Source organism: Callithrix jacchus, chromosome 11, assembly GCF_049354715.1.
Source record: "Callithrix jacchus isolate 240 chromosome 11, calJac240_pri, whole genome shotgun sequence".
Classification (NCBI taxonomy): domain Eukaryota; kingdom Metazoa; phylum Chordata; class Mammalia; order Primates; family Cebidae; genus Callithrix; species Callithrix jacchus.
Window position 1 is genome coordinate 67120412 of NC_133512.1, and position 19368 is coordinate 67139779.

Here is a 19368-nt window from a genome sequence, read left to right on the forward strand (position 1 = left end):
TGCTGCCAAGTCTATTGTTCTTATTCAGTCTTTCACTCTGGCCTCCTTGATCAAGCACCCTCGAACCTCACCCCAGGGGTAATCCCGTGGCTACTGTTTGTCCATTGTAGCATATTCTTGAAGCTTCTTCAGTTTATAAACTCATTTCTCCCTTATCAGCCCAGCATGTCTCCAGTTAGACTGTGCTAGGATTCAGTCATAGTTTCAGCTGTATAATCAGGATAGGCAGGAGGGGCAACTCTTAAGAACGGCACCTGTGATCTTGCAAAGGTGAGGCTGCTCTGCAGCTACTTCCTTCTGGGTAGCAGAAGGGAGGGACGGCCTTCTTTCTTTTGCAAATTCTGAGGGTCAGAGGGGTCTGAAAAGCCACAATTCTCAGGGATATTTCAAAGTAAAAATTGCACTGGAAGGCAAAGAAGACTATTCAAAGCTGCTAAAACAGGAGAGAGGTCATCTGAGCTCAACTCCATTGAAACAAAGGGAAGGAGGAATTTCAGAGCTGGGGTAAGCTACTGGAAAAATGCTGGAGGACATGGGGTGGGGGTTGAGCAGTTGATTAGTGACCTGTGCTAATTCTGAGTTTACAAATGTTTTTTCTCAATTATTAGGCCATCCTTGTTTGCTAATTGGTGCCTATAAAAGTTAGACTCCCATTCTCACACAGAAACTGAAATTTAGGTGCACTATCTTTCCTCAAAATTACATGTCAAAAGAATGGCTTCTAAGCACTTGAGAAAGACTTTCCTAGATTATAAAATTAGCAAGAGGCTTTTAAAAGGATTTACATCTCAAAGGCGCAAGAGAAAGAATTTACAATTACAGGTTTTCTAAAGTAAATGCTCTGAGAGAAGCTCAGGGATTTAAGGCCATCTCCGTCAGCGTTTACTCAGGTGTTCCAATTTTATCTGGTAGGGTTCCAGGGATCCTAACCACAGCCCTAACCTTACCAGAAACCTGTACTGCTTTTGCTGAACATTCAACTGTCTCTGGAAGTCTGCAATTCTCACTATGAAATCCTGGGTCTGTTTCTCTGCAACTATCAGCTCTTCCATTGCAGGAAGAGTAAGGGCTTCTTCCTAAACTACCGTAAAGGGCCTCTGGCTATCACACCTAACTTTACAGATTTACTGCCCTCAATTTATCATTATACCTCTCTGAAGCATCAATTCAACTTAGTAGTTCTGCTGTCCTTCAGGCATTGTTCAATCTGTTTTTTGTTTTGTTTTGTTTTGTTTTTGACCATCAGGGTTTATTGTTTCAGTAACAGCGGCCACGCCCTGGAGCGGTGGCCTGTGCAGCTGGAAATCTTGCAGCCCCTTGGGTTGGGGGCGAGGCTCCTCGGGACTTGGGATGGGGGCGGCTCCTGTACCCAAACAGGGTGGACCCTGGGGCCCGCAGGCGGGAGATGAGTCCTGCGGACACAGTGGCCCCCAGCAGCAGCAGCAGCAGCAGCAGCGGGAGGTTCAGCGGCCGCGCTCACCGCTCCAGGTGGAAGGTGAGCCAGTACATGAGAAGAGGCTGTGCAGCCGCCACCGCCCTGGTCAGGTACATGCGCAGCTGGTTCTGGGCCTCATGCACCGGGACCCCCTCAGCCCCTGCCTTTGCCAGGATCTTCAGCTGTGTTTTCCAAACGCCTTAATCCTCACACCAAGGACATTCCTCTCCCTGGGGACTTTTTCTGAGTAATAAGGGCTGCCACCTTATTCAGAAACTATGTATGCTTCGCACTTCAGATGATGTCTTTCTTTTGTGTTAAATATTCTTTATTTGACATTACACATACAACACACTAAAATTCCTTTCAATAAATACAAGGAACCTTTTTTTTTTTTTTTTTTTTTTTTTTTCAGACAGAGTCTCGCTCTGTTGCCCAGGCTGGAATGCAGTGGCACACGATGTTGGTACACCGAAACCCCCACCTCCTGGGTTCAAGCGATTCTCCTGCCTCAGCCTGCTGAGTTGCTGGCATTACAGGCGCCTGACAACACGCCAAGCTAATTTTTATATTTTTAGTAGAAATGGGGTTTTACCAAATTGGCCAGGCTGGTCTTGAACTTCTGACATCAAGTGATCTACCCACCTGGGCCTCCCAAAGTGCTAGGATTACAGGCATGTAAAGGAAAATGTCTTCATTAGAGGAAGCATCACTTTGAGAAGGCATGGACTGGCTCTGAGCTGCTGTGCTTGGCCATTGTGTGAGAGCAGCTTATGGGATGTGTGGCCTCAGTGCCTAGGAGGGAAGCAGCTAGAAATTTTTGGTCAACTACCCTTCCACAGAAGATTTTCATGAAGATCTGAGCAGGGCATTTCCACAGCCACCACAGCAAGTCATTTGCAAGAATTCATTATAAAATACAAAAACGTAGGATAGAGAAATCTAATGGCAATTAAAACTTAAGGCTATAGGGAAAAAATGGAATTAAGTTTGCAATTAGAAATCAGTGCACCTCATATTCTGTTCCATCTTGAAGAGTAAAACCACTATTTTCTTCCTTGTATGTTTTTGGTATTGGTTTGCTTTTGCTTTTTTGAAACAGTCTTGCTCCATTGCTGAGGCTGGAGTACCATGATCTCAGCTCACTGCAACCTCCACCTCCTGGGTTCAAGCAATTCTTCTTCCTCAGCCTCCTGAGTAGCTGGGATTACAGGAGCGCACCACCATACCCAACTAATTTTTTGTATTTCTAGTAGAGATGAGGCTTCACCATGTTGGCCAGGCTGATCTCGAACTCCTGACCTTGTGATCCATCTGCCTCAGCCTCCCAAGGTGCTAGGATTACAGATGTGAGCCATCACATCTGCCCTTAGTATGTTTTAAATATAATTTTGGTTTCCCCAAATATTCTATTTCTTATACCAAATATGATATTGTATATGGGAAGTTTGCCCTTTTACAGAATTTATGCAAAGAGAATGCTAAAAATGCCGAGATAACTAGAATAACATTGGCCCAGTGCCTTCGTAGTCAGTGGGTAAACAAGAAAAATAGACCTTTTTCACTAAATCATTTTGGATAGCTTGATGTTCTTTTAGTTTGTAAGAAAAAAAATGGTTTAGCCTGGTGTAAACATGCTTTTGATTTCTGAATTTTAATGTTGGCTTTTAATGATGGTACAGCATGCTCTTAGCAGTGTTTGAAATGCCTCTTTAGTATATACTTCAAAGGAATGCTCAGAGCTGCTGCCTCTGCAATAGTTTAGTACTCTCATAAAGAAGAATTTGAAAGTGTGCCTGCTCCCAGGGAAGAAAAAAATTCCCAGGACCTAGATACATTGATAAATGTAATTGAGATTGAAACTATTCTGTTTTCATTGAGGTCTAGGGTCTCAGTTGAAACATGTCTAGCCTACTGAGCATTCTATTGGATATTTTTATGCTTTTTTCTGTTCTTTTTTTCTATTTGTTAGCATTGTCCTTTATCATCATTACTACCATCAATAATATTATCGAAAATCACCATTAAAAATATCACTTTGCCTTTAATATGTTAAGCATTATCACTCAATATGAGCTGAATGTTTTTCGTTTCCTTCCTATGCGGAGAGTCAGGGCTGAAGGCCAAATATATGTTGGGGTCTTGAGACAGGAGATGGGAGAGAGGAAGAGCTTATGGGAAGTGTTTTATTCCAGCATCATGAAGTTCAGCCTATCTTGGACATGAAGACCCCTGACACCCATGCACAGTAGAATATTTATATGGAAGCTGTTCTGACATCAGAAGGGGCCAAGCAGTCTTGATGATGGGGGTTGATTCCTAAAGTCTCAGTCAGTTTCTTCATAGCCCCTGAATATTTTTGACATCTGGATTTTTTTAAGTCCAATATAGATATAGGTATAGATATAGATTAGATAGATAGATAGATAGATAGATAGATAGATATAATAAGACACTTGCCAGGAGCAGAATTCATTATTATTCATTGGTGTTTTAGTTACTGATGTTTAGAATTTATTATTAAAAACTCTTATCGAGCTGTAGGTCCTTCCTCACTACAATCACTTTTCTTCCCTAAGATAATGCTGTTAACTTGGCATTTTTTTTAAAAAAAGTGGTTTCTTTTTTCTTCCCTCAGCTCCTTGACTCAATATCAATAAGGCAACTAATGTTGATAAAAGAAGACACATTCCATGCATTTTAAAGAAAAATGCAATTTATTTTTAAAACCCCATTCCAGTAAATATTTTAAAATATTTTATTCAATAATTAATATCTCTCCAAAACTTCAGCTTACTGCTTTTCATTGTCCTTTCATATTAGCTTGAATTACTGATTACCCGAACATAGCACGCTGCAAAAGGAAAAGGTTGAAATTGGCTGGAAATTCCAGATCCATCTTTGCTTTTTTAGACTACACTGCTACAGCATCCCCGGCTCCAGCATTTGTGAATCACGCCCTCTGCTGGAGCCCGGTGAATTCTGTCGAATCAAGTTCAGTTTAATACTGAATGAGTATGCCAAGTGCCCTAGAAGAATTCTTTAATCAGTGATGACCCAGTTAATAGAGAAGATGCACAAAATCTGTGCCCAGCAGTCCCTCAGAGATGAGAGCCTTTCTTCTGTGATCTATTTATATTTTATTTCTTAAATATCTAATGAGGCTAAGTCAGATTTTTCTGACAGCTTTGGGTCCTCAGTTTCTGCATTCGTCATTTCCTGTCCATAATGGCAAAATCTGCATTTAAAGTACTTTGCTTTTTTCTTTGACCTATACAGAAATGAGGTTGAAAATGTATATCCAATACAAACATACACATCTTATCTTTTCCCTCAAAACATTTTGCAGAGACCTTTGTTTCCATGAAAGGTGACTTTATGCAGAGTGTAGTAATGTAGTAGGATGGAAGAAAAGGTCCCCCTGGTTAAAGAAATATATTTGATATAGACCTAAATCAATATTTTCTACCTTCAATACCTGCAATAGCTCACTCAGGCTGTTCTAAAATGATCTACAAAGTAGTTCCTGTAGGAAACAGAAATTGGTCTGTTTGCAGTTTTTAAAAAACATCCCAATACTATTATTCCTCTGCATCTTATGTCAAAAAAAATCACACAATTTCTATCAATATAAAGAATCATGTTTTAGAAAATCTGGATACACTAATATCCTTTTTTTTTTTTTCCTTTCAAATCTGTATTAGTCTGGGTCCTCTAGAGATAGAACCAATAGGAGATAGGGAGGGAGGGAGGTGATTGATAGACAGACAGTAAATAGATAGATAAGTAAGTGGATAGATACACAGACAGATAGATAAATTTACCATAAGGAATTGGCTTCCCATAACTATGAAGGTTGAGAAGTCCAAAATCTGCAGTCAGCAAGCTGGAGACTCTGGAGAGCTGATGGTATAGTTCCAGGTCGCGTCTGAAAGCCTGAGAACCAGGTGAGCAGATGATGTAAGTTCCTGTCTGACTTTAAAGGCCTTAGGGCCGAGAAAGCTGATGGCATAAGGTTCAGTCTAAGTCTAAGTCCAAAAACACAAATAGACCAATGTCCCCATTCAGAGACAGTCAGAGAGAAAGAATTCTTTCTTACTGAGCCTTTCATTCTACTCAGGCCTTTCAGCAGATTCAGATGAAGCCCAACCACATTGGGAAGGGCAATCTGCTTTCCTCAGTCTACTAATTCAAATGTTAATTTCATCTAGAAACACCATCACAGACACACCCAGAAATTATAATTTTCTGGGTGCCCATTGACCCAGTCAAGTTGACACATTAGTGTAACCATCACAGGTCTACTCCTTGCCAGTTTGGCACTCATATGCATCTTCTTAAACATATTTTATCTCCAAATAAAGAAAATAACAAATTCATAGTTCCATCTAACATGATAAAACTACCCTGCATAGATTAGAACTGTAAATGCACAAATGTACTAATCCCTTCCCCAGAAGAGGAGGTAAAGTCCTTGAGGGGTGTTCACTCTTATCTTTGATATCCTATAACTTAAACACTAAGATGTAAAAATAACAGTACTTAAAAACTATGATATAGCTGGGTACAGTGGTTTACACCTGTAATCCTAGCACTTTGGGAGGCTGAGGTGGGCAGATCACTTGAGGTCAGGAGTTCAAGACCAGCCTGGCCAACGTGGTGAAACCCCATCTCTACTAAAAACACAAAATTAGCTGAATGTGGTGATACATGCCTGTCATTCCAGTTACTTGGGAGGCTGAGGCAGGAGAATCACTTGAACCCAGGAGATGGAGGTTGAAGTGAGCTGAGATGGCACCATTGTACTCCAGCCTGGGTAACAAGAGTGAAACTCCATCTCAAAATAAATAAATAAATACTATGATGTAAAGTCAATACATGTTAAGTAACAGGAAAGGAAAGAAAACGAAGAGACATATATAGCTTGCTGGCAGCAGATCCTCGACTTCTCAGCTCCCATACTTGCATGAGCCAATACCTCATGGTAAATCTGTCTATCAACACACACACACACACACATGCATATTCAGAACAAGATAAGGAGGAAATAGTCCTAATTTCCATAACTGGTCACATGGTCATAGCTGCCATTTATACCTATCTTCTCCCTATATTTCCTTGGCCTTCGGCAAACACCTCAGCTGGTATGTTTCTTTATCTGGTAGGTGACCAAATCTTTATTCCTCAATGACATTAGCAGTCCTGTCTAGATTGAGTTGTCATCATTTTCAATTGATCTTAATCACCCTCAGGGTTCTCCTGTATTCCTGACATACACTTCCTTACCTCCGTTGTGGAGTAGCAGTTCAATCTCCAATTGGTGGTCAGGATCCATCACCGCTGCCAGCAAAGTAAATCCCTTATTTTCCTGTTGATTCAGAGACATGAAGAGTCCAAAGTTGCTGGGTAGTAGTCTCAGCTTCCAGTTCGACGGAATCATGTTGTGTCTCCTAATGGAAGCATTCCTCCCTTTGGAACTAAGACCTCCAGGTCAGCAAAGCATAAGGTGGTAGGAACGAGAAACAAAAATTTTGCTAGTGGGGTCACTAGGAGTAATATTGAGTGGTTCCACTCTCTTTTCCATTCCTTGATTCCTGGACCCATAAATCCTGACTATGGGAGAAGCAGCACAATATACTGGAAGATAATTCAGACATATACGGTTTTATGGATAACTTTGCCTCACTCTTGCAAGGTATTGCTACATAGCTTGGCTGTAGTTGAGTCTTCAAAAGGCTGTTCCACCGTTCTAACAAACAAGCTGCATCAGAAGCAATGCTATGTCTAATACCATGATGCCGGATAAGGCATTCTAGAAATCTATGGATGGTAGTTTTTGCAGATTCATTGTATGCAGAGAAGGCAAATTCATATCTAGACTATTTCAGTAAGAACAAAATCCTAGCTATGGGAGAAGCAGCACAATATACTGGGAGATAATTCAGACATATACAGTTTTACGGAGAACTTTGCCTCAGCTTTGCAAGGTATTGCTCTGTAGCTGGTGCTGTCGCTGAGTCTTCAAAAGGCCATTTCACCATTCTATCAAACTGGCTGCATCAGAAGCAATGCAGGATTTGGCATTCTAGTAATCTATGGGTGGTAGTTTTGGCAGACTCATTGGATGCAGAAAAGGCAAATTCGTATTTAGACTGTCTATCTCAGTAAGAACAAAATGATGTTCCTTCCATGGCAGAAGTGTTCCTATGTAATCAACCTATGACCAGGTAGCTGGCTGATCACCAGCAGTGAATGGTGGACTCTGTTGGTCTCTGCTGCTAACAGATTAGGCACTCAGCAATGACCACAATCAGGTCAGCCTTGGCGAAAGTTCATGTTACTAAGCTGATGAATAATCTCCATCCCTGCCACTATGGCCACTTTGTTCATAAGACCATTGAGCACTGATGGGGGGAAAGGCTAACTGGTACCCACAGAAGAGGACATCCCATTTACTTGATTATTATAACTCTCCTATGCTGATGTCACCATTTGGTGAGAATTCACATGTGATATAAATATTTTCACACTTGGATGCCTCTTGGCAAGATTTTCTTATCACCAGTTTTCTAAACATGTTCCCTCTAGGTCCCTGATCATTCGGCTAACCCATTTACCACAGCCCATGAATTGATACATAATCCCATTGCTGTCTATTTCTCCTTCCAAGCAGAGTAAACAACCAGGTGCACTTTTCAGTGTTTCCCACTGAGAGGATTTCTTTTCACCACAGTCCTTCAGGGATGTCCCAGAAAGGGGCTGTAGTGCTGCAACTGTCCGCTTTCAGGTGCTGCCTGTATATCATGCAGAACATCTGTAAAACAGACCTGAATGTCCCCTTCCTCCCCCAGCTGATCATAGGGAACTCCCTATGAGGCCATAGGCACAGGCTGAGAAAGCGAAACCCATGTAGCTGAAGTAGAGACCATGGACAATTGAGCCACTTCCTCGTGTAACTTTCTTGTGCCTTCAGGGCCTGCTCAGGCCTGTCAAAATGCATATCACTTCCATTTGATGATGAAGTGATGCTGTGCACACCCAACTGTATGGCTCGGCAGGTCAGATAACCCCCACTGGAAGGCAATTCAGACATATATAGTTTTACGGAGAACTTTGCCTCACCCTTGCAAGATATTGCTACATAGATGGTGCTGTAGCTGAGTCTTCAAAGGGCCATTCTGCCATTCTGTCAAACCAGCTGCATCAGAAGCAATGCTCATCATAATGAGCAGCTCAGGTCCCATGGTAACTTGGTGGCCCATGATTTAGCATTCAGTCTTTACTATGACCCAGGAGCAAGGCAAGAGCTGTGTTACAAAAAAAAAAAAGCAATTTTCTATGGAAGATGGCAGGACTTTTCTTCAAAATCCTAAGGTTTTGTATTGAAATTCACATGTCATGCCTATGTGCCATTGACACTTCAAGAACTGTTTAATCTGCTGGATTATATGGCTCAAGCAGCAGAATATAATGGTTTTCAGCTTCATCCATGTCCCTGCAAAGGACATGAACTCATCCTTTTTTATGGCTGCATAGTATTCCATGGTATATATGTGCCAAATTTTTTTAATCCAGTCTATCACTGATGGGCATTTGGGTTGGTTCCAAGTCTTTGCTATTGTAAACGGTGCCACAATAAACATACGTGTGCATGTGTCTTTATAAAAGAATGATTTATAATTCTGTGTATACCCAGTAATGGGATTGCTGAGTCAAATGGTACTTCTAGCTCTAGATCCTTGAGGAATCGCCACAGTCTTCCACAGTGGTTGAACTAATTTATACTCCCACCAACAGTGTAAAAGTGTTCCTATTTCTCTACATCCTCTCCAGCATCTGTTGTCTCCTGGTGTTTTAATAATCACCATTCTAACTGGCATGGGATGGAATCTCAATATGGTTTTGATTTGCATTTCTCTAATAACCAGTGATGATGAGCTTTCTTTCATATGTTTTTGGCTGCATGAATGTCTTCTTTTGAAAAGTATCTGTTCATATCCTTTGCCTACTTTTTAATGGGATTATCTTTTTCTTATAAATTTAGTTCTTTGTAGATCCTGGATATTAGTCTTTTGTCATCTGGATATATTACAAAAATTTTTTCCCATTCTGTTGGTTGCTGTTTCATTCTAATTATTGTTTCTTTTGCTGTGCAGAAGCTCTTAAGTTTAATTAGATCCCATCTGTCTATTTTGGCTTTTGTTGCCATTGCTTGTGGTGTTTTAGTCATGAAGTCCTTATCCATGCCTATGCTCTAAATGGTATTGTCTAGGTTTTCTTCTAGGGTTTTTATGGTGTTAGGTCTTATGTTAAAGTCTTTAATCCATCTGGAGTTAATTTTAGTGTAAGGTGTCAGGAAGGGGTCCAGTTTCAGCTTTCCACATATGGCTAGCCAGTTTATCCAACACCATTTATTAAATAGAGAATCCTTTCTCCACTGCTTGTTTTTGACAGGTTTGTCAAATATCAGATGATTGTAGATGCATGGCATTATTTCTGAAGTCTCTGTTTTGTTCCATTGGTCTATATCTCTGTTTTGGTACAAGTATCATGCTGTTTTGTTTAATGTAGCCTTGTAGTATAGTTTAAAGTCAGGTAGCATGATGCCTCCAGCTTTGTTTTGTTTTGTTTTGTTTGTTTGTTTTTCCTTAGAATTGTCTTGGCTATGCAGGCTCTCTTTTGGTTCCATATGAAGTTTAAGGTGTATTTTTCCAATTATGTGAAGTAAGTCAATGGTAGCTTCATGGGGATAGCATGGAATCTATAAATTACTTTGGGCAGTATGGCCATTTCATGATATTGATTCTTCCTATCTATGAGCTTGAAATGTTTTTTCCTTTGTGTCTTCTCTTGTTTCCTTGAGCAGTGGTTTGTAGTTTTCATGCTCCTCAGCTGCAGGTCTGCTGGAGTTTGCTAGAGGTCCACTCCAGACCCTGCTTGCTTGGGAATCACCCATGGGGGCACTACAGAACAGCAAGGATTGCTGCCTGTTCCTTCCTCCGGTAGCTTCGTCCCAGAAGGATACCTGCCAGATGTCAGCCAGAGCTCATCTATATGAGTTGTCTCCCAGTCAGGATACATGGGGGTCAGAGACCACTTGAGGAAGCAGTCTGTCCCTTATCAGAGCTCAAGCACTGTGCTGGGAGATCCCTTTCTCCCTTCAGAGCTGCTTGGCAGGGATGTTTAAGTCTGCTGAATCAGAACGCACAACCACCCCTTTTCCCAGGTGCTCTGTCCCAGCAAGTTCAGGGATTTATTTATAAGTATCTGATAGGCTGCTGCCATTTTTCAGAGAAGAAGGGCATCTGGTGACAGTCTGCCTGCAGAGGCCTTGCTGAGCTGCTGTGATCTCTGCCCAGTTGCTGTGTAAACGTCCCAGTGACTTCGTTTACACAGACCAGGTTAAAACCGTCTACCCGAGCCTCAGCAATGGGGGATGCCCCTCCACCCACTGAGCTCAAACATCCCAGGTCAAGCTTGTACTGGCTGTGAGAATTTCAAGCCAGTGGATCTTACCTTGCTGGTCTTCGTGGAGGCAGGACCCACTGAGCCAGATCACTTGGCTCCTTGGCTTCAGCCACCATATTTCAGGGGAAGGAGCAGTTCTGTCTCACTGGTGTTCCAGGTGCCACTGGGGTATGAGAAAAAAAAAATACTGCTGCAGCTAAAACGGCCACCCACTTTTGTGCTAGAAACCCGGGGCACTGGTGTTGTAGGCACCAGAGGGAATCTCCTGGCCTGTGGCTTGTGAAGACCATGAGAAAAGCAAAGTATCTGAGCCAGAGTGTGAGAATGTCCGGAAAAGTCCCTAATGGCTTCCCTTGGCTGGGAGAGGGAGTTCTCCAGCCCCTTGCATTTCCTGGGTGAGGCGATGCCCCACCCTGCTTCGGCTTGCCCTCCTTGGGCTACACCCACTGACTAACCAGTCCCAATGAGATGAACCCGGGACCTCAGTTGGAAATGCAGAGATCACTCGCCTTCTGGATCACTCTCACTGGGAACTATGGACCGGAGCTGTTCCTATTCAGCCATCTTGGTGGAAAATCCCCCATAATATAATTATTAATGTCTCTTGCCCAATCAGCCTGTAAGCTCTGTGAGGGCAGGATCAGGACTCTTGCTCAACATTTATCTTCAACATCTATTACAGTACCAGGAGCGTATCTCAAAGTATAAAACATAAGAACATGAAGCAGCACAGACTTCATTCAAATATTACTGGCTTAGTCAAATTTTACTGATAGTCAAATATTACTGGCTTAATTTGTTTCCTCTAGAAAGCACAGAGATGCTATACTATGGCATCAGTAGAGGAGAAAGGGGGCAAAGGAAAGGAATTAGGCTGTCGACTTAGGTAGGAGTAAGATTATTAAGGATAATATATTATGTTAGTGGCCAGTGTTTTCCCAACTATGCTCAATGAAACATTTGCTTTACAGGTTATTTATAGAGGATATAGAAAGTATTTTTGGTCATATAAATTTGAGAGAGATTGGATTAGACAGAGTAAAGAAAATTTCTTTTTTAGCAAGAATTCTCCAAGCTTTTAATTTGCAGACATGCATTACAAATCTTCAACATTGGTTTATAATATGAAAAAAACAATATTTTCACTTATAGTAACATTTTATGAATTAGCTAGAATTCATATTCTTAGAAAGATACTGTCTACAATACAAATTTTGGCAATGGGAACTGTTATAGATTGAACTGTGTTTCCTCAAAATGTACATGTTGAAGCCCTAACTCCCAGAACCTTAGAATGTGACTGTATTTGGAGACTGGGCCTTTAAAATGATGATTACATTAAAATAGTTGTCAACTAATCCAATAAAAATGATATCCTTATTAGAAGAGGAGATTAAGGCACAGAGAACAGAGATAAAAGGACAGCTGTGAGAGGGCTCAGCAGGAATACAACCATCATCAAGCCAAGCAGAGAGACCTCAGGAGGAACCAACCCTCAGCTGCAGGTCTGCTGGAGTTTGCTAGAGGTCCACTCCAGACCCTGCTTGCTTGGGAACCACCCACAGGGGAGCTACAGAACAGCAAGGATTGCCACCTGTTCCTTTCTCTGGCAGCTTTGTCCCAGAAGGGTACTTGCCAGATGTCAGCCAGAGCTCTTCTGTATGAGGTATCTCCCAGTCAGGATACATGAGGTCAGAGGCCACTTGAGGAAGCAGTCTGTCCCTTATCAGAGCTCAAGCGCTGTGCTGGGAAATCCCTCGCTCCCTTCAGAGCTGCTTGGCAGGGATGTTTAAGTCTGCTGAATCAGAACCCACAACCACCCCTTTTCCCAGGTGCTCTGTCCCAGCAAGTTCAGGGCTTTATTTATAAAGGAACCAACCCTGCTGACAGCTCAATATTGAACTTCAGGCCTCTAAAATTGTGACAAAATAAATGTCTGTTGTTTAAGCCATCCACTCTGTGGTACTTTGTTATGGAAAAATACCCTGGAAAACTAATACAAGAACCACGGAGTGGTTTTAAGAAACTGGCAGATGATGATTGCAGTATGAAGGAGTTGGCAGAGGGAAAAAAATGAGGGGAGAAGATTAAAAAATTAGAAAATCCAAAGTAGTCCTTGGAAAAGAGATAGAGAGAAAAGCATAGCGTTGAGAAATAATTTCAAAGTGATGTTGAGAGGACAGGCTAATTAATAGAGGGTAAATAAAACATAAGATTTTTATAATTCCTAGCTGGTTAGCCCAATGGATGAGAGTACCTCAATGTGGTCAATAAGAAAGGGAAAGATCAGTTTGTAAGCAAGGGAGGAGTTTCCTATGTGGACCTTAAATCTGGGGAGAGGACAATTTTTAAGGTAAAACTGTAATCATTCTTGTAGTTAAAATTAGAACTGAAAAGATTACTTAGGGAGTTGTGTACATAGTACACCAAGAAAAGAGCCTAGGAAACACTAACATTTTAGGCTCTGGCTGAGGAAAAAGAAACAATAACAAAACTAGTCAGTGACGTAGTATCCAAATAACAAGGTATCAGCAGAAACCAAAGTGGCCGGGAACAACATGGCTGAATAGAACCCCCAGCTGATTGTCTCCCAGGCAGGAACATCAAACTGAATAACTAGCTACACACACACACACACACACACACACACAACCTTCATAAGAACAAAAATCAGGTGAATGATCATAGTACCTGGTTTTAACATCATATTAAGGAAAGAGGCACTGAAGAACTAGAAAAACAGTCTTGAATGGCAAATACCCTCCTTGCCTATCGCCAGCAGCAGAGCTTGGTGCAGAGAGAGAATCTGTGCACTAGGGAAGGGAGAGCACAGTGACTGAAGAACTTTGCATTGGAGCTCAGTGCTGCCCTGTCACAGCAGAAACCAACACAGGGTGAACGTTAGGCAGCACACAGGGAGGGAGCATTTAGACCAGCCTAGCCTGGGGAATCATCCATCTCAGCAAGTTAGAACTTGAGTTCTGGCTAGCCCCACCATCATGGGCTAAAGTGCTCTGGGATTCTAATAAACTTGATAGTAGTCTAGGTCACAAAGACTGCAGTTCCCAGCCAAGTCCTAGTGCTGTGCTGGACTTGGAGCCAGTGGACTTGGGGTATGTGTGACCTATTGAGACACCAGATGAGACAGCCAAGTAAGTGCTTGTATCACACCTCCCCTAGCCACAGGCATCACTGCTCACAGCTCCAGGAGGCAAGGAAACAGGAAGGAGGACTTTGTCTTGCAACTTTGATACCAGGTCAGCCACAGTAAAATAAAGCATGAAGCAGAGTCTTGAGGCCCCCATTCCAGGACATTGCTCCTGAATCACATCTCTAGACCTATCCTGGGTTAGGAGAGAATCCATTGCCCTGAAGGAAAGAACCCAATCCGGTCAGGATTTATCATCTACTGAGTAAAGAGACGTTGAGCCTTGAATAAACATCAATAGCAGCCAGGCAGCAGTTGTCATGGGCCTTGGGCAAGATCCAGTATCATGCCAGCTTCAGGTGTGACCAGCACATTCCCAGCTACAGTGGCCTCAAGGGAAGGAAGCTTCCTTTTCTATTTTAGGAAAGGAGAGAGAAATAAAAAGGATTTCGTCTTACAACTTAAGTACAAGCTCAGCCATAGTAAAATAAAGCATCTGAAGTGTCAGATTCAGACCTTAGCTCCTGGAGGACATTTCTGGATCCATCCTGGGCCAGAAGTGAGCTCACTACCTGGAAGAGAGAGGCCCAGACCTGGAGGGACTCAACACCTGCTTATTAAAGAGCCCTTGGGCCATAAACAAATATCAGTGGTAGCCAAGTTGCAGTAACCATGGGTCTGGGCAGTGGTGGCCATGGGCAGAGACTCCTGCTTGAAGGAAGGAGAGGGAAAAGTAATGAGAACTTTGTCTTGAGAATTGGATACCAGCTCAGCCACAGTAGAACACCAGGCAGAGTTCTGAGGCCCTCATTCCAGACCCTAGGTCCCAGATGACATTTCTCGACACACTCTGGGCCATATGTGACCGACCCATAGCTAGCACCATACTGAATGGGGAAAAACTGAAAGCTTTTTTTCTAAGGTTCTGGAACTTGACAAGGTTACCCACTTTCACCACTGTTGTTTAACATAGCACTGAAAGTCCTAGCAGTAGCAATCAGACAAGAGAAAGATAAGGCATCCAAATTTAAAAGAGTCAAGTTATCCTTGTTTGTGATTGTATGATCTTAGGTTTAGAAAACCCTAAAGACTCCACAAGAAAACTATCAGAACTGATAAACAAATTCAGTAAAGTTGCAGGATACAAAATTAACATATAAAAATCAGTAGCATTTCTATATACCAACAGCAAATCAAGAAAGTAATCCCATTTACAATAGCTACACATAAAATAAAATGCTTAGGAATTAATTAAAGTGAAAGATCTATACAAAGAAACTACAAAATACTGATACAAGAAATTGAAAAAGACACCCAAAAATGGAAAGATAGTCCATGCTTATGGATTGGAGGAATCAATATTGTTTAAATGTCCATATTACCCAAAGCAATCTATGGATTCAAAGAAATCTCTGTAAAAATACCAATGACATTCTTCACAGTGATATAAAAAATTATCCAAAAATTTATATGGAACCACAAAAGATACTGAATAGCCAAAGCCATCCTGAGCAAAAAGTACAAAAGTGGAAGAATCATATTGCTTGTCTTTAAATTATACTACAGAGCTAAAGTAACCAAAACAGTATGGTACTGGCATGAAAACAGACATATAGACCAATGGATCAGAATAGAAAATGCAGAAACAAATCCGCACACCTACAGTTAACTCATTTTTGACAAAGGTGACAAGAATATACATTGGAGAAAGGACGGTCTCTTCAACAAATGGTGCCAGGAAAACTGGATATCCATATGCAGAAGAATAAAACTAGACCAATATATCTCACCAAATGCAAAAATAAAATCAAAATGGATTAAAGACTTGAATCTAAGATCTCAAACTATAAAACAACTAAAACTTTGGGGAAACTCTCCAGGACATAGGTCTGGGCAAAGATTTCTTGAGCAAAATCCCAAAAGCACAGGCAACCAAAGCAAAAGTAGACAAATGGGATCACATAAAGTTAAAAAGCTTCTCTGCCATGAAGAAACACTCAAGAAAAAGACAATCCACGGAATGGGAGAAAATATTTGCTAGCTACCTATCTGACAAGTGATTCATAGCAGAATATATAAGGAGTTCAAACAATTCAATAGGAAAAATCTAATAATCCAATTCACAATGGGCAAAAGATCTGAATAGACATTTTTCAAGAGAAGACATACAAATGGCAAACAGATATATGAAAAGTTGCTCAATATCACTGATCACCAGAGAAATGCAAATCAAGACTACAATGAGATATCATGTCCTCCTCAGTAAAAGTGGCTTTTATCCAAAAGAAAGACAGGCAATAACAAATGCCATTGAGGATATGGAGAAACTCTCATGCACTGATGATTGGAATGTAAATTAGTACAGCCACTAAGGAGAACAGTTTAGAGGTTCCTCAAAAAGAAAACAAAACCCGAGAGTAGAATCACAATCTGATCCAGCAATCCCACTGCTAGGCACATACCCAAAATAAAGCAAATCAATATATTGGAGAGATATCTTCACTCTCATGTTTACTGCAGCTCTATTCAATAGGCAAGATTTATAACAAATGAATGAATAAAGAAAACATAGTACATACAACACAACGGAGTACAATTCAGCCACAAAAGTGATAAGATTCTATCATTTGCAACAACATGGATGGAGCTGGAGAACATTATGTTATGTTAAATAAGCCAGGCACAGAGACCAAACTTGGCATTTCTCACTCACTTGTGGGAGCTAAAAATTAAAGCAATTGAACTGAAGATGAGTGAGTAGAAGAATGGTTGTCAGAAGCTGGGAAGCTGGGGAATGGAGCAGGGAGGTGGGGATGGTTAGTGGGTACCAAAGTATATTTAGATAGAATGAATAAGATCTAGTGTTTGACAGCAGGAAAGGGTAACTACAGTTAGCAATAATTTGTTATGCATTTTAGAATAATTGTGAGTGTACAATTGAAATATTCATAACACAAAGAAATAATGAATGCTTAAAGTGATGGATACCCCATTTACTCTGGTGTGATTATTATACATGGCATATATCAAAATATCTCATGTATCCCATAAGTACAGATACCTGCTATGTACCCATAAGAATTAAAAATTTTAAAAAATTTAAGAAAACCAACAGAGGAGTAGTTTCCAGAGGATGAGAGAAGTTAAACTGTGACAGGTAGTAATTATCAAAGAGCATCAGTAGCGGAGAAGAGATTGAAAATGGTGAAACAAGGTTGAGGAAGAAATGGAAAGAAATAAAGTTAAGAAGAGAAAGACAAGGCCTTGCTCTAACCTCTTTCCATGCCTGACATGATGGCTTACACCTGTAATGCAAACACTTTGGGAGGCCAGGAAGGAGAATCACTTGAGGCCAGGAGTTCCAGACCAGTTTGGGCAACATTGTGAGACCCATCTCTAAAAATGCTTTTTTTAAAAAAAATTAGCCAGGATAACAGAGCAAGACTCTGTCTCAAAAAAAAAAAGGAAAAATTAGCCAGAAATGGTGGCACATGCCTGTGGTCTCAGCTACCTGGGAGGCTAAGTCGGGAGGACTGCTTGAGCGTAGAAGTCTGAAGTTAGTGTACTGTGACTGCACCATTGCAGTCCAGCATGGGCAGCAAAGTGAGACACTGTCTCTAAAATAACTAAATAAATAAGCCCTTTACTGTAGGTGGCAGAAGATATAATGCATATGTATTTGTAGGTGAGGGGTGGTATAAAAAATTGTAGAACTACATGTTTGATGACTTCAAGTTTCTCAAGGAAATAAAAGACCAGAGAGAGATGGAGAGTAGTAGAGATTTCTGTAGGAGACAGGAACAGGGATATGAACAGAGTGGTGTCCTTCCAAAGCAATTGCCAAAAGCAATGATTCACACCCATAATCCCAACACATTAGGAGGCCAAGGTGTGAGGATTCCCTTGGGGCCAAGACTTCAAGACTAGCCTGATCAACATAGCTAGATCCTCTTTCTACAAAAAATAAAATAAAATAAACAATTGCCAAAAAGAATGAAGGAAAGAATTGAGCGAACCCCCAAAAAAATTGACTAGTGATTCTGCATCCCAGTTATGTCACCAAAATTTTATTAAAACAGTGACATTTACTTATTTATTCATGCATTCATTCAATAAAATTTACTATTTTATTCATTAAGTTTAGTTCATAAGATCTATGAACTTTTGGTGGCATCATTTCACATTTGTTTTCTAATTTTTTTTCTGTTTGTGTTTTAATATTCAATTGTGTTTACAAGCTGAGAAGGTAGATTTGGGGAATAATTTATTGGTAGCACTTAGTAGATAGGTTACACGAAGGATAGTGAGTTAGAAACTTGAAAATACTGATGGGAGAACAGTTCCTATTACTGGCTATGATGCTTACTATTCTTAGAAGTAACCTCTCTCATCTCTGAAATCTCATAACGGTTTCTATTATGTATTATAGTTATTCTAATACTTGTTTTTGTCTTATTATTCTATAAGCCCGTTGAGAACCATATCTCTAGTGTACAATTGATTAATATGTACTGTACAGATGCCTTGTATTATAATCTAAAAATTTTTAATAATCATTGATTAGTAAATATTATTGAAGTCTTGTGCAGTAACATTACCAAACACTATAGCCAATTTTTTTTTTTTTTTTTAGTAGCTGGGACTATAGGTGGATGCCGTCATGGCTGGCTGAAGCATTCATTTTATTGATTGATTGATTGATTGATTGAGACAGAGTCTTGCTCTGTTGCCCTGGCTGGAGTACAGTGGCACAATCTTGGCTTAGTGAAATCTCCACCTCCTGGGTTCAAGTGATTTTCCTGCCTCAGCCTCCAGAGCAGATGGGATTACAGGCAACCATCACCACACCTGGCTAGTTTTTGTATTTTAAGTAGAGTTGGCATTTCACCATGTTGGCCAGGCTGGTCTCGAACTCCTGACCTCAGGTGAACCACCCACCTCAACCTCCGAACATGCTGGGATTACGGGTGTGAGCCACCATGCCCAGCCCAACATTCTATTTTTTAAAGACACATTTTTTAAAAAATAGGAAAATTGTTGCAAATTATATTAGTCTAAGTACTATCATAATTCACCAAGTTTAAAGAACTACCTATTAGGAAATGTTCCCCTTTTCCATGTTATTCAGGAGTAATTTCCTTCTAATTGCTTGCATGGTGAAGTAGACTAAGGAAGCTGTTACTGGTGTATATGTTAACAGAGTGCTAATTGAATACCTGTGAGTGAGAATTGAGTAGGGAATGCTTTGACATGCTCAGAGGAGTTTCATTAAACACAAAATTTAAAAATGCTGAGAAGCTAGATAGCAATTAATTAA

The 19368-nt window shown here is 40.8% G+C and overlaps 1 long non-coding RNA gene across 1 annotated transcript in view; it reads left to right on the forward strand.

Annotated features, from left to right (window-relative positions):
- Positions 1 to 215: 215 nt before the first annotated feature.
- Positions 216 to 19368, forward strand: part of LOC100388832 (uncharacterized) — a 107519-nt gene continuing 88366 nt past the window's right edge. The window contains exon 1 of the long non-coding RNA XR_004728358.3: positions 216 to 504. This is a non-coding gene — a long non-coding RNA (uncharacterized LOC100388832). The remainder of the gene's footprint in view (positions 505 to 19368) is intronic.